An 11,949-nucleotide genomic window follows, 5' to 3' on the forward strand; every position below is an offset into this window, starting at 1 on the left:
CCAAACGATTATTTCATCATTCGTTAAGCACTCTTCAAAGCTGAGCTTTCAATTATTGGATTTCCATGGTAATTGAATTAACAAAATTCCCCCAAAGAGTCCTCTTCAATCCAGCGTATCATAATAAGCCTCCTCGTTGCACCATATCTTTGATTTATCAAAAAAGAGTGAACGAGAGAAAGAGAGAGAGATCGAAAAATTGGAATAAAATATGCTGCCTGTAAACTATTTAATGTTAATGGAGTTTTCCATTCAGCCGAGAGCACTCATTTTTTAAGTTTTCATGACTGTGTGCGACACTTTTGAATTATCATTGATTGCACTTTTTTCCGGGCCCATTTAATTGATGCAGGAACACAGCTACATATACGATACATACATATATAAAGCATACTCTCCATGCATCCAATGGTTATATTTTTTTGCAAACATTTTCATTTGCGGCTCATTTAAATTTGGCTTCACATTTCAGCATTCGATTCCTGCTCATGGCAGCGAATTGATAAACCTTTTTTTATTGTTTTGCTGCGGGCAAACTTTTGGTATTGGTTGGGGTTCTGGCTCTGGTTATGGCCTGGCTAAAAGTGCTTCAAATGAATACCTTGAATGGGCTGTCAGGTCGGGAATGTTTAATAGTCTACCGATTAAAGTCACGCATTTGTCGTAATTTTTAATAAAAATCCGAAACAAATATGAGTGTGCGCAAAAAGCGACAGCAAATAAGTATAAAAAATAAAATCCTTTTTGAGTCGGCAAAAAGTGCGTTCCGCAAATATTACAAAAATGTCATTTATTCAAATGTAAACGACGCGAGCACTCGACTCGCACAAACGACATACATATGTATGCACTTCCTTGGGCATAAATTATTCAGCATATTAGTTGCATGATATTTGCATATGGGACATGAATAATTGAATTGTGGAAATATTTCAACATTATTACTATTATTTACAGCCTCGAAGCGGTTTTAAATGAGGTTTGGATGGTTTTTAACATACATATGAATATTAATATATGTATGTGCTTACATGTCTTTGATATACTTTTGAATCAAATTTAAACATATTTAATTAAAGTCCACAAACTATAAAGTATGTTTATAAAATGTTGATTAGATTTCAATTTTCAGAGCTATTTCCCTGTAATATTCAAACGAAAATTTGCCCAAAAGAAAATCAACAAGTGATGACATGACATATCAAATCAAAAGATACGTGATTGAAAAATCCCAAAGCACCTTTGCCGTTTTCATTGCTTAATAAAGGTTTCCATTTGAGCAAGATTGATTACAACATAAAAGTTTTCCATTCACTTGAGTAAAGCAAAGTTCTTTTATTGTAATAAACGCTTAAAAATTCAATCCCTTTATTATAATAGCTCAATTTGGGTAACATCATAATCAGGTTTAATTCCACCTTAAACGATTAAAATAATGCGTTATTAGGTCACTGGCTAAATAATTTATAAGAAATGGTTAATTTGGTTAACGCATTATGAGGAGAGGGAGCGAGACTCCTGGCTCCAACATGCTTCACAGCTATTAGGGTTTAATTAATTTTTACATCTTTTTGTGTTGAATATTTTGCCTTGGCAGATATTATGATGGCGCTCGTTTAATGGAACATCATCAACATGGTTTAAGTTTAATTTTATGTTGCTTCTGCTGCTGCTGCTGCTTGTGCTGCTTTTTTATCTGGCATTTTTTTGTTGGTTGTAGCCCGAGGCACTAAACGAGATGCAATCTGATTGGGGGAGCCGGGAGAAGCTGTTGCAATTAATGGTGGGATGTTGGCCCCAAAAGCGACACAGTGGAGAGCCAGAAATAGCCTTGGGCAACATGCCAAGACAATGTCTTCAATTTGTGATTATTTTCAATCCAATTGTGACATCTTGCCAGAATTTTATGTTTTAATTAGTGGACCGAGAAGGTCAAGCAGTGGTCTTTGTTTCCGACAGATTTATGTGAGTTCTAATATCTTTTCCAAGAGTGAAATGAATGCACAATATATGACTGCCTAAACCCACTGGGGAGTTCGTTTTGCATATGCGAATGGGGAGTAGAAATCCCATTTGTCATGCTTTCGCAATGCAATCCACTCTGATTCCCCAAACCCTCTGAAGGGAGTGTAGGAGTAGGGTTGCCCCGTTCCAACCAAGGGTACTCAATGCCTGTGGCATCGTAAAATCTAATTTAAATGCAAACGCAAATGTCAAAATTTGTAGAATTAAAAATCACATTCCGTTTGATTAAGGCAGACAGCGTGCGTACACACCATCAGCCCTTCAGCTCAACTATTCCGCACATTCGTGTAAATTCCCACACACACTCGCAGGAGAGCAGAAGGGTGTCGGTATACATGTCGTATAAGCAACATATTTTCAACAAACTGTCACATCGCGTATACGCAATCAGTCGACAGTCAGTCAGTCAACAGAATGCCACATATTGGTAAAAAATTCACACGATAGTAAGTCGTGGCCTAAAAAGAAAATAAGACGAAAATCAGGATGACTAAGGCATGGGAGTCGCCACTCTTGAGATACCCTAGATTAAGGTTGGTTATCTGTTAATTAGGTTACTGAAAGAGTTACCTGAAACCATTCCATTGAGTTGAAAAACTTCACTTCTTCACATTACGTTAAAGAGGCTTTCAATGGCTTTCTTTTAATTCCCACTTATTATTATTCCACTAATTCTTGTGATTCTTCTTTCCTATATACCCATTGAAACCAAATCTACGGTATCAAAATAAAAAAGTATCGGAAATCCCTGGTTATCTGTGAGTTGCGTTTGAAAGGTTTTTACATCAAATGTCAACTATGTTGATTGAACAGCCTGGCATCTGGCCTTCCCGCCTCCACCACCCCACCCTCATTCTACACCCACACAGATTATTTTTTTATCCATTCGTGTGTCGCCCATCAAATATAACAAATTTTTTACTGATGTGCAGCTAAATTTCATCAATATCAACTGCAGAACGACCAAAAAATATGAGGTGTAAAATATGGAAAAATATTTGCCGTTTTGGAGTTCTCATCTTTTGGGCTCTGTCGTCAGATGATTATAAGCTTGTGCTTCCGGGACACAAGTTATATCCAAGGGATATACAACAGATTTTTCAGGCGAATAACTTTCATTTACAGGGAATATTTCATTACAAATTGAAAAGCGTAAAGTTTCATTTATATGCCATGTGGCATGCCACACAGATGCAGCCATGGATGTATGTGGAATGTGTGTGGGAGACAGACGGTTGGGGGACGTGGCGGGGCCATGTGTAAAATGTAAGTTTAATTTATGCGCAGAGACATCAAGCGACAGGAAGGCAGCCAAAACTGAAGCCCAGGTCGGCAAAGAGATGACAGAAAGACACACACACGCACAGACATATACATATGTACATACATGCATACAGAAAACGGAAACGGAAATATGCGCAATTTCTCAACAAGACAATGTCTGAGGCCAAACTGAAAAAAAGTAGACAGAAAATCAAGCTTGCAGACCCATCGAAGCATCGGATACACTTGGCTGTGTGTTCCTTCAATTCGTTGCAAATATGTCATCAAAATCATAACAGCCTGCTCTGCAAAAGGGTATACCAAAAAAAAAAGTAGCAAAGACAAAAAGTTAAAGGAAAGTAAAAGACACAGAACAGGAACTTCTCCTTGTCATTCCCATCCTCAACTTTCGCCTGCAGTTGCTGAAGTTTTTGCTTTCTGTTTGAGTTTCCTCAAATGTTTCTTTGTCTTAAGTGCATTTTTAATATCAAATAGGATTTGGCAGAAGAAAAAAAAACGAGAAGTAGGAAAGTGAGTCAGGACGAAACTTTATATAATTACGCAAGTGTCTGGATAAAGCTGCTGGAAGTGTGTGCCGACAATTTATGCATAATTAAAACTTGATTCTGTGGCTTCCAATGAAGAATGGGCAAGCAGCCCATGAGACTTTGTTTGTACAGAAATTGGACAAGTTTAAACTAATAAATGAGTTATTCACTTTATTTGGATTAAAATTGTGGGCTTATAATTATTTTTTCAATTATGAAGGGGAACTAAAGATTAAACATGTAATTTGTAAGCAATTATTGCTTACAAAATTGTAGATTTATATACAATTTGTAAACTTTGGTTTATTTATCTTAAAAAACAATACAAATTATCTTCCAATATATATTTACTTTTTGGTCTAATCGAAGAGGCGATCCCAGAGCTTCCTGAAGCGAAAAATAAATTTCTGAGCAATTATTACACGAATCTTCTGTATTTATTTCCTTTGACTGCTTCCAGCTTCTCCTGCTCAATCTCAATTTATGAACTCCCTTTTAATTGCTAGGTGACTGTGTACACTCGCTGCCAATTCTTTCGGAACCACACTCAATTATTTTCCTTTCAGTTGAGCAGCTTAATTAAATTTGTCAATTGCATTTGTTTGCCTACACATACACTCGTTTATTTATTTTATATCACTTTATGCCTGTGTCAGCCGTACGAAAATTGCCCTTGCAGCAATTTCCCTTGAACGAAAATTGAGCAATCTAAGCAGCAACAGTAGCAGCAGCCAATAATAATTGGGCAAAATATTTTCTTGAAATTATCAAACAATAATGTGAACACATGAACAATTTGTTAACACATTAGGTCAAATGCACAATAAACTAAATTTCTTTGTCCCTATTTCTCCCTGTCTCCCTGTCTACATCTCTTTGTCTCTCAGTCTCTTTGGGTTCCATGGATGACTTAATCTTGATGCTCTGCTCACAATGAGTCGTAAAGCAAAGTAAAGTCAAACGATGCCTGCCTGCCGTTTGACTTCTTCTTGCCGGTGCGTGTTGGTGATTGAGATGGGGATGTGCACTAGAGCTGGGTGCGTCTCACAATATACACATGCACATACATATGTAGGTACATACACAAGTACTTACATATATTTTTTATTTTATTTTATATTTTCCATCATTATTCATTTCCTATCATACCACTAATCTTTACTCGCATGCAGAATTTAAGAGTACATAGAGTACAAAGTCTGCTCCTTCGTCCGGGCTTTATTGATTCTAATTTCGTGACACGGAAAATAAGATGAGACGCTCTTGCCTCCCATCTCTATTTTTGGCTTAAGCCTGTGAGTAAACCTCGCGGCTGGTAACCAAACTAAGCCAAAAACTGAACTCAACTTGACTTAAAGCCCTCGCTCTGGCAACAATCTCAGCAGGCGGTGCACGGTTGGCCAGGGGGGGAGCGGGATGGGACAAGAACAATGGCCAGCGATAAATGGCAAAGTCGCAATAACATTAACCGTTAGCAGGCAGCATTTGCCGCTGCCACTGCCGCTGCCACTGCCGCTGCCACTGCTTCCATTGCCTTTGGTGCTCCTCTGCTACTTTTGCTTCTGCTGCTCGGCAGGCCAAAAATGCGGCAGTTGACCCAATTCGACGACGACGACGACGATGTCGACGACGCGTTCCCAGCCAAACTCTTTCAACGGCTCGGATTCAATTGCCTCCGAGAGGCAGAAACAACAGACACCACCAGCAAAGGAAGCGATTGCCTTTGGGAGGGACGAAGACTTTGATACCCTTGCAGAGGAAAGAATCGAAAGAAGCAGATGAGATTATCTATATAGAAACAAAAGTCTAAGCTTTCGATGCCAACGAATAAAATGATACTTCATAGAATCCGAAATTCTTCCTTTTCTAAATCTGCTAAAAATGATTATACCCTCATCCTCTTATCGGCTAGTGGGTACCTCAACTGAAATCCCATTTTGTCTCTGCGTAGGCTCCCATATTTGGAGCACACACACACACACACATACGCAACACACAGAGCGGGACAAACAGACAAATAGACAGAGAGACAGATAGTGTTTGGTCTATCTTTTAAGCAGTCCATGCAGACAGGCACTTACCTCACTTTGTACCACTCTAACTCCCCACTCTGTCTACGTTTCTTCTCTCTCTCTTTCTCTCTCTCATCTATGTATCTCTCTCGCTCGTGTTGTGGTTGTGTTTTTGTGGGCCAAGCCGCTGACGTAATTTACTTGAACAGCGCCAAATGCATTTCCTATTAGAGATGGCCAAGTGGCTCGGCTTCCGAAAAAGGTGCGTTCGACATTAGATTGCGCAAGTGTTTAACAGGAAAAGGCTTTCCACACACACACAGACACACACACACAGAAATGGGTCAGCGATAGATGTGGAACTAACTTTGGATTAATTGATAGATGGATGGATGGATTTGTGGTGTAGCAGCTGCTTGCTGCTGCTGCATTCCATCTAACACTCAGAGCAGCAACAAAGCTCAAACTTAATCAGAGAAATTAAAAGAGCCCAAGAGCTTAATCTGTCGACTAAGTAGGTACTAACTAAAAGAGGGGGAGTAAGAATAAACTGCACTGGTACAAAAGCAGATCCTTTGTCCACTCACGCGCTCAGCGCTTTTGGGCTGCGCGCTCCAAACCAAAAAAAAAAATGCTAACTTCCCAACGAGAGCAGACAGATCCCTATCACACCCCTCACCACTCACGAATCCTTGGCTGTTAAAGAGCAACTTCCAGCATCCAAAGTCTGACCGCCGGAAAACTTTCGGCAAAGTGTTCCCCCAGCAATCAGGCAATGCCCTGCCCCCCCAGGCACACTCTTGCTGCTTCTGTTTGGTCGTGCTTTCAATTGGATTTCCAATTCCATTGACCATCAACAAGCAACATTTTCAATTGCTTACAGTTCCGTTCCAGGGGTGGCCTACAGGGGGGTTCCTTCAACTTTAACGGTGCATTTCTGCGTTTGGTTTTTGCCAATTTAATTAGCCATTAAAAATGAACGGCAAGAAGCAGTAGCGACAGCAGAGCAGCAGACACGCAACAGCAGCGGACACGCGCAGAATATTTTTCATAAATATTTTGTCTGTTCCGGTGGCACATATTTATACCCTCTAAAAAGGATATGATGTTTTTTAAGAGCTCTATGGAATGCAGAGAATGCAGTTTAAATGAAAATAAAGAATACCGCTTTGGATATATATTTTTATATGTATTTATTATATATGGGCTATGTTTTGCTTATTGTTCGAATATCAAATTTAAATACATTATAAAAATTTAATCGAAATATGAGGTATCTTCTGGCCATCATCTCTTATAGAATTTCCTTGGTTTTTACCATCCACAAATTGTTTCTTCTTCCTTTTTTCGTTGCGGGGTAATTTATATTTATGGTGGGGAGGCGGGTGGTGGGGGAATTTACGCAGATTTCTTTGTGCCCGACACTTAAATTTATTTATGCTGATATGTGAGATTCGCTTCATCATCATTTCGCTGCCACTGCCGCTGTCTCTGTCTCTGCTTCAGTGCCTGCCACTGCCGCTGCCACTTAACACCTTTCTGGCAGCAGCTGGCGGCACACACCCAGCAACAGCAGGCGTGTTAATAAATGTCCACCCCCTGCAGACACACACACCACCCCGCAGACAATCTCCGCCCCCCCTGTCCGCCTGCCAGCCTTCTTCTGACAGATGCCTTGATCTGCGCTCCATCGTCGTCGTCGTCGTCGTCGTCGTCGACGTTGTCATCAGCCTTGTATGATGTCCCTGTATGACGAGCAATGGAGCAAGCGAGAGACTCCAGATAGCAGTGGGAAAGAGAGAGATACGCAGACCGGTAAAGCATTAAAAAACTTTTTAAAGCTTTAAGCAGAGAACCGTAACAATTCCCATCCAATGTGCCAATGTTTGTGCCGCGGAGAGCAAACAAGCAAACAAATACCAAAGCGGGCGAGAGGGAGGGCACCAGGCTTACAAGGCTCATATCAATAATCCCATTTTCGGCAGATTTACTGGTTTGCTGCCTGAGCTTACCGCAAATAACTTGAAAACGTGTTAAATCAAAATAAAACTTTTATGCTGATTATATGCACAAGCAGTTGAACACTTTCCCAAGTGTTCACGTTCACCAAGTGCCAATGGCATGCAGAGAGACCAAGTTTTATATCACTTGGCTGCCATATTCGAATGACACACTTTTTGACAAGTTTTATGGCTCTATTTGACTGAGCCGAATCTTTAGCAGAATAAAGGCTAAACCTCATGTGGATTTAATTGTTTGCAAATCCTACATATATGTATTACCAATTCGGCGAGTAAGCACCATATCGAAGAGCTGCACAAAAGTAATTAACATAATGCTTAGATCAGTTACCCAAGCGGATGTGACCTTAATGCTAAAATTATTAAACAAAATAGCTCGTAAATGGCCAAACCCTGTTTAACATGCTACACCCATAATACCATACAAGAAGATGATTTCATTTTATCCAAAACAAAATAAATAAAGTAGAAAACCAGCCAAAAACCCGATAGTAAGCGTCCATCATTTCAGCCCACGAAAATAAAAAAACAAAATTAATTATTCACAGTACAGTAGTAGCTGGCTGTCCCGCTCTGACACAGGCAACACACACAGAGAGAGAGAGAGACGACCACCACATTGAACGGCGCTAATTGCTGGCAAACAATTGGCATCTTCAATTACAGTTATTTGCCAGCACTTTGCAGGCGAAACGACGACGAAAGAGCTCAAGACAGGGGAGGGAGGGCCTTGCCAAGAAATAAACCCAAGAGAGGGGGAGGTGCAGAATAGGTGCAGAGATCTGAAGAGCGGACCAGGTGTCACCCACACAAATCTGCCTACAAATATGAGTGTATTCATAATTTAAATTCATCTCCTTACTTATGCACACAACAACAACAACAGCAGCAACAGCAACATCATTTGGGGCAAAATTTGTAATAAGCTGCTTAAAACGCCGCCGCCTAGTGCTCTCTTTTAGATTGGAACAACAAATATGCGTACACACACACACACTTACTTGGGTATATACACATTAAGTATGTGTATTCGTACCTACACTAGTTCCAAAAATAATTCAAACGCCCTCCACGCTAAGGTCCCATATATTCACAGCACCGAAATAATTCGTTCACTCTGTAAGCTAACTTTATAAATTCGAAGCTGTGCGAATACTTGTTGGACGTGGTGTGCGTAGATAAGCGTGAGCTGCGGCTGCAGTTGACAAGACTAACAAAAAAAAAAAAAGAAGACAAAAAAGAAGGAAGCAAGAGAGAGAGATGAAAAAGTAATCCCACCTGTATTACTGTAAATTTGTCATTGTTGTTGTTGCTCGATGCTTTGGCACGACTTAAGCTTAATTTTTCAGTTTTATGGGAAGACATTCATCCAGGGTATGTGTGATATAGGCAAGGTGATACCATAGGCAACGAGTTACAGGGAGAGAGAGAGTACGGGAGAGTGCTCATATATGTATATATTGATGCAACAGGTTTTATCCTTTTAATCGCAGGCTCTTAGAGAAACGCCCGCAGCAAACAGTAAATCGAAAGTGTGGTTAAAGTTCGTGCGTTAGAGGGTCATGGCACTCCAGAGATACATAAGTGTGAACTCTCACCTCTTTGTTCAGTTGAGAGCCTCTTGGATGTGAATTCAATCAAATGATCTGATTTTGATTTCATCATACTGAAACATCCTGCACTTTAAAATTCCACCTCCTTGCCCTGTTTGTACTGAGTATCCGTTATTCCATCACCGTGTCTCACTCTCAACTCCTCATTTGCAAGCCATCAACGGGATTTTCGTTTTATTGCTTACTTTTAATTATTGAGTTGTGAAACTTATAATTCTTTTCAGTTTCAATGACTTTTTTTTTCTCTTGCTTTTTCCTCCGCTTTTTAGCGATGAATATGCAGATTTGTGCAGTGCAGTTTTAGGAGGATGGCTCTGGGTTGGTCTGTGGGTGTGTGGGTCTGTGGGTGTGTGGGTGTCGGTGTCTGTGTCTAGGTCTGGCTTCCATGGATTTACGAGTATTTCCATGCTCTATTATTATTTAAGGTCTCTGGCACTGGCACAGGCCTTTTGCATATTTTATTATGGGAGTGGATTTCTGGTCAAGTGGTGGAGTGCGAGAGGGGGGTGGGGGGAATGATTTTCCCGAGCTCAATTATGGCCTGTGGGCGAGGAAGACTGCTTATCATTGCAGTTTGCTGCCTGAATAATTCATGGCCCTAGAGAGAAATGCAATCCCTGATTCCTAAGCCCTCCCCACTAGAATGATTTAGGTGATATTCCGACAGTTGGGATACCTTTTACTCGGATTTATAGTTTGGAAAATCACAGGTTATTCTCGCTGTCCGGAGGCGTTGCATAAATCTGAAAGTTTATGAGGGTCAGTAAAAATATAAAATTTAGGCATATCCTTCCCTCTGACTCAAAATTGGGAATATACCCGCATTTATTACGATTAACGGGTATGGAACACTTGAAGAGTTTTATTTTATTTTATTTTTTATGAGGTTATTTCAATCTTTGCCTCAGATTTTTTCTTCATTTTATTCCTTTCGATGGAAAATTGAAAATCTCAACTAGGAACTCCTCAAAGATTGTGTTCGTGTGTGTGTCTGTGTGTGTGTGTGTGTGGGCTATAATTCAATTTTCTGTGCAGAATAAAAAAGGAAAAACTTTCATTAAAATTCAACTACATCAGCAAGATTGTAACATCCACACACACATTCCATATAAAGAGAGAGATTGGGAGAGAGACACACACACACAGATACTGATACAGATGCACACACATAGTAGTAGGTGGACCACAAAACCGCCAGCAAATCAATTGGAAAACCCACTTTTCTCTCTATACACGAGAATACATATACCCTACCCAACCCCCACGCTTCCAGATCATTCAGCAATCCATTTCATGCCAAATTGAATTCAAGAATTTAATTAAGTTTCTCTTTACCTTTTTTTTGCGATATTATTTTATTGAATGCATAAAAAGATATGAATGAAATGAATGTCCGCATGAATATAATTTCAAATATAGGTTTGGCTTATTTTTTCTGCACAATTTATTCTCTGATTTATTGAATAGTGTCCCCAATAGGATCCGCATTGGATAGAGGCGAGCGCACAATAAATCCATCTGTGGGTAACAAAAATCATTCTCCGGGTGTCATTGCATCCAAATCAAAGGCAAGTGGAACAAAGAGATAGCAGGAATAGGAAATTAATGGAATGCAAATTCCATAAATACACAGAAAGGGGTGAACACTATTTGAATGAACGCTATGTGAGAAGGAATTATCCAATAAATGTCTCTTAAATAATACAAATTCCCACATAACCAAAACATGTGGGAGTTTGAGTTCATTCTAAGATTGCTATCGTAAGGGCTGCACCCAAAAACTAGTGTGAAATTTTGTTGTGCAAAAGTAATCTACATCCACATCTATTAGCTGCAGCAGCCACTACTCCATTGGCATCAGTCCTTGGCCTTTAAATGGCTATGAAACGGCTACACCAGGAGGTAGTTATGCCAGCAGATTCCCTGCCTGCAGTGGCCAAACTGCAGCCGGAGTGGAGTGCTTATAAACACTCACATAACTCCTGCCCTCAAATGCAGTAAATACAAATTTATTTTACACTTTTACATTTTCGGTTAGAGTCGAAACCGGAGGGAAATTCAAGGAGAAAAGATGCTGCCAAGGCAGTGCACGGGAGGGGGCAAACAATGTTGCGGGCTTTACGAGGCAAACAGGCAAACATCGTCCCGACATGTACACAAAACAATTATTGCCCGTAGGTAATTTAGTGGGAAAAACATTACCAGCAAACGGGGCACGGCACCCAAACAAGGAGAGCCAAGGAGCGAAATGTTTTATGTCTTACCAGAGCTCTGTTCTCTAGATTTTTCGGACCGCCCCCCTCCCCCCTGGAGTCGTCCTAAGGAGCCTTGTGGCTTGTGCAGCTCCCAAGCTCTGAGAGTGTGCGCTTAAAATAATTCCGGTTAAACAGGGCCCACAATTTGCTTATGGGCCCAGGCCCGGGCCCAGACTGGAAACGGGCGGCACCGCCTTCTGCTTCCTTCTCGT

The 11,949-nt window shown here is 40.4% G+C and overlaps 1 protein-coding gene across 5 annotated transcripts in view; it reads left to right on the forward strand.

Moving 5' to 3' along the window:
* LOC111078462 (leucine-rich repeat and fibronectin type-III domain-containing protein 3) overlaps positions 1-11,949 on the forward strand; it is a 64,499-nt gene that overhangs the window by 38,055 nt on the left and 14,495 nt on the right. The gene's annotated exons all lie outside the window — the stretch shown is intronic.

This window comes from Drosophila obscura, unplaced genomic scaffold, assembly GCF_018151105.1.
Source record: "Drosophila obscura isolate BZ-5 IFL unplaced genomic scaffold, ASM1815110v1 contig_200, whole genome shotgun sequence".
NCBI lineage: Eukaryota > Metazoa > Arthropoda > Insecta > Diptera > Drosophilidae > Drosophila > Drosophila obscura.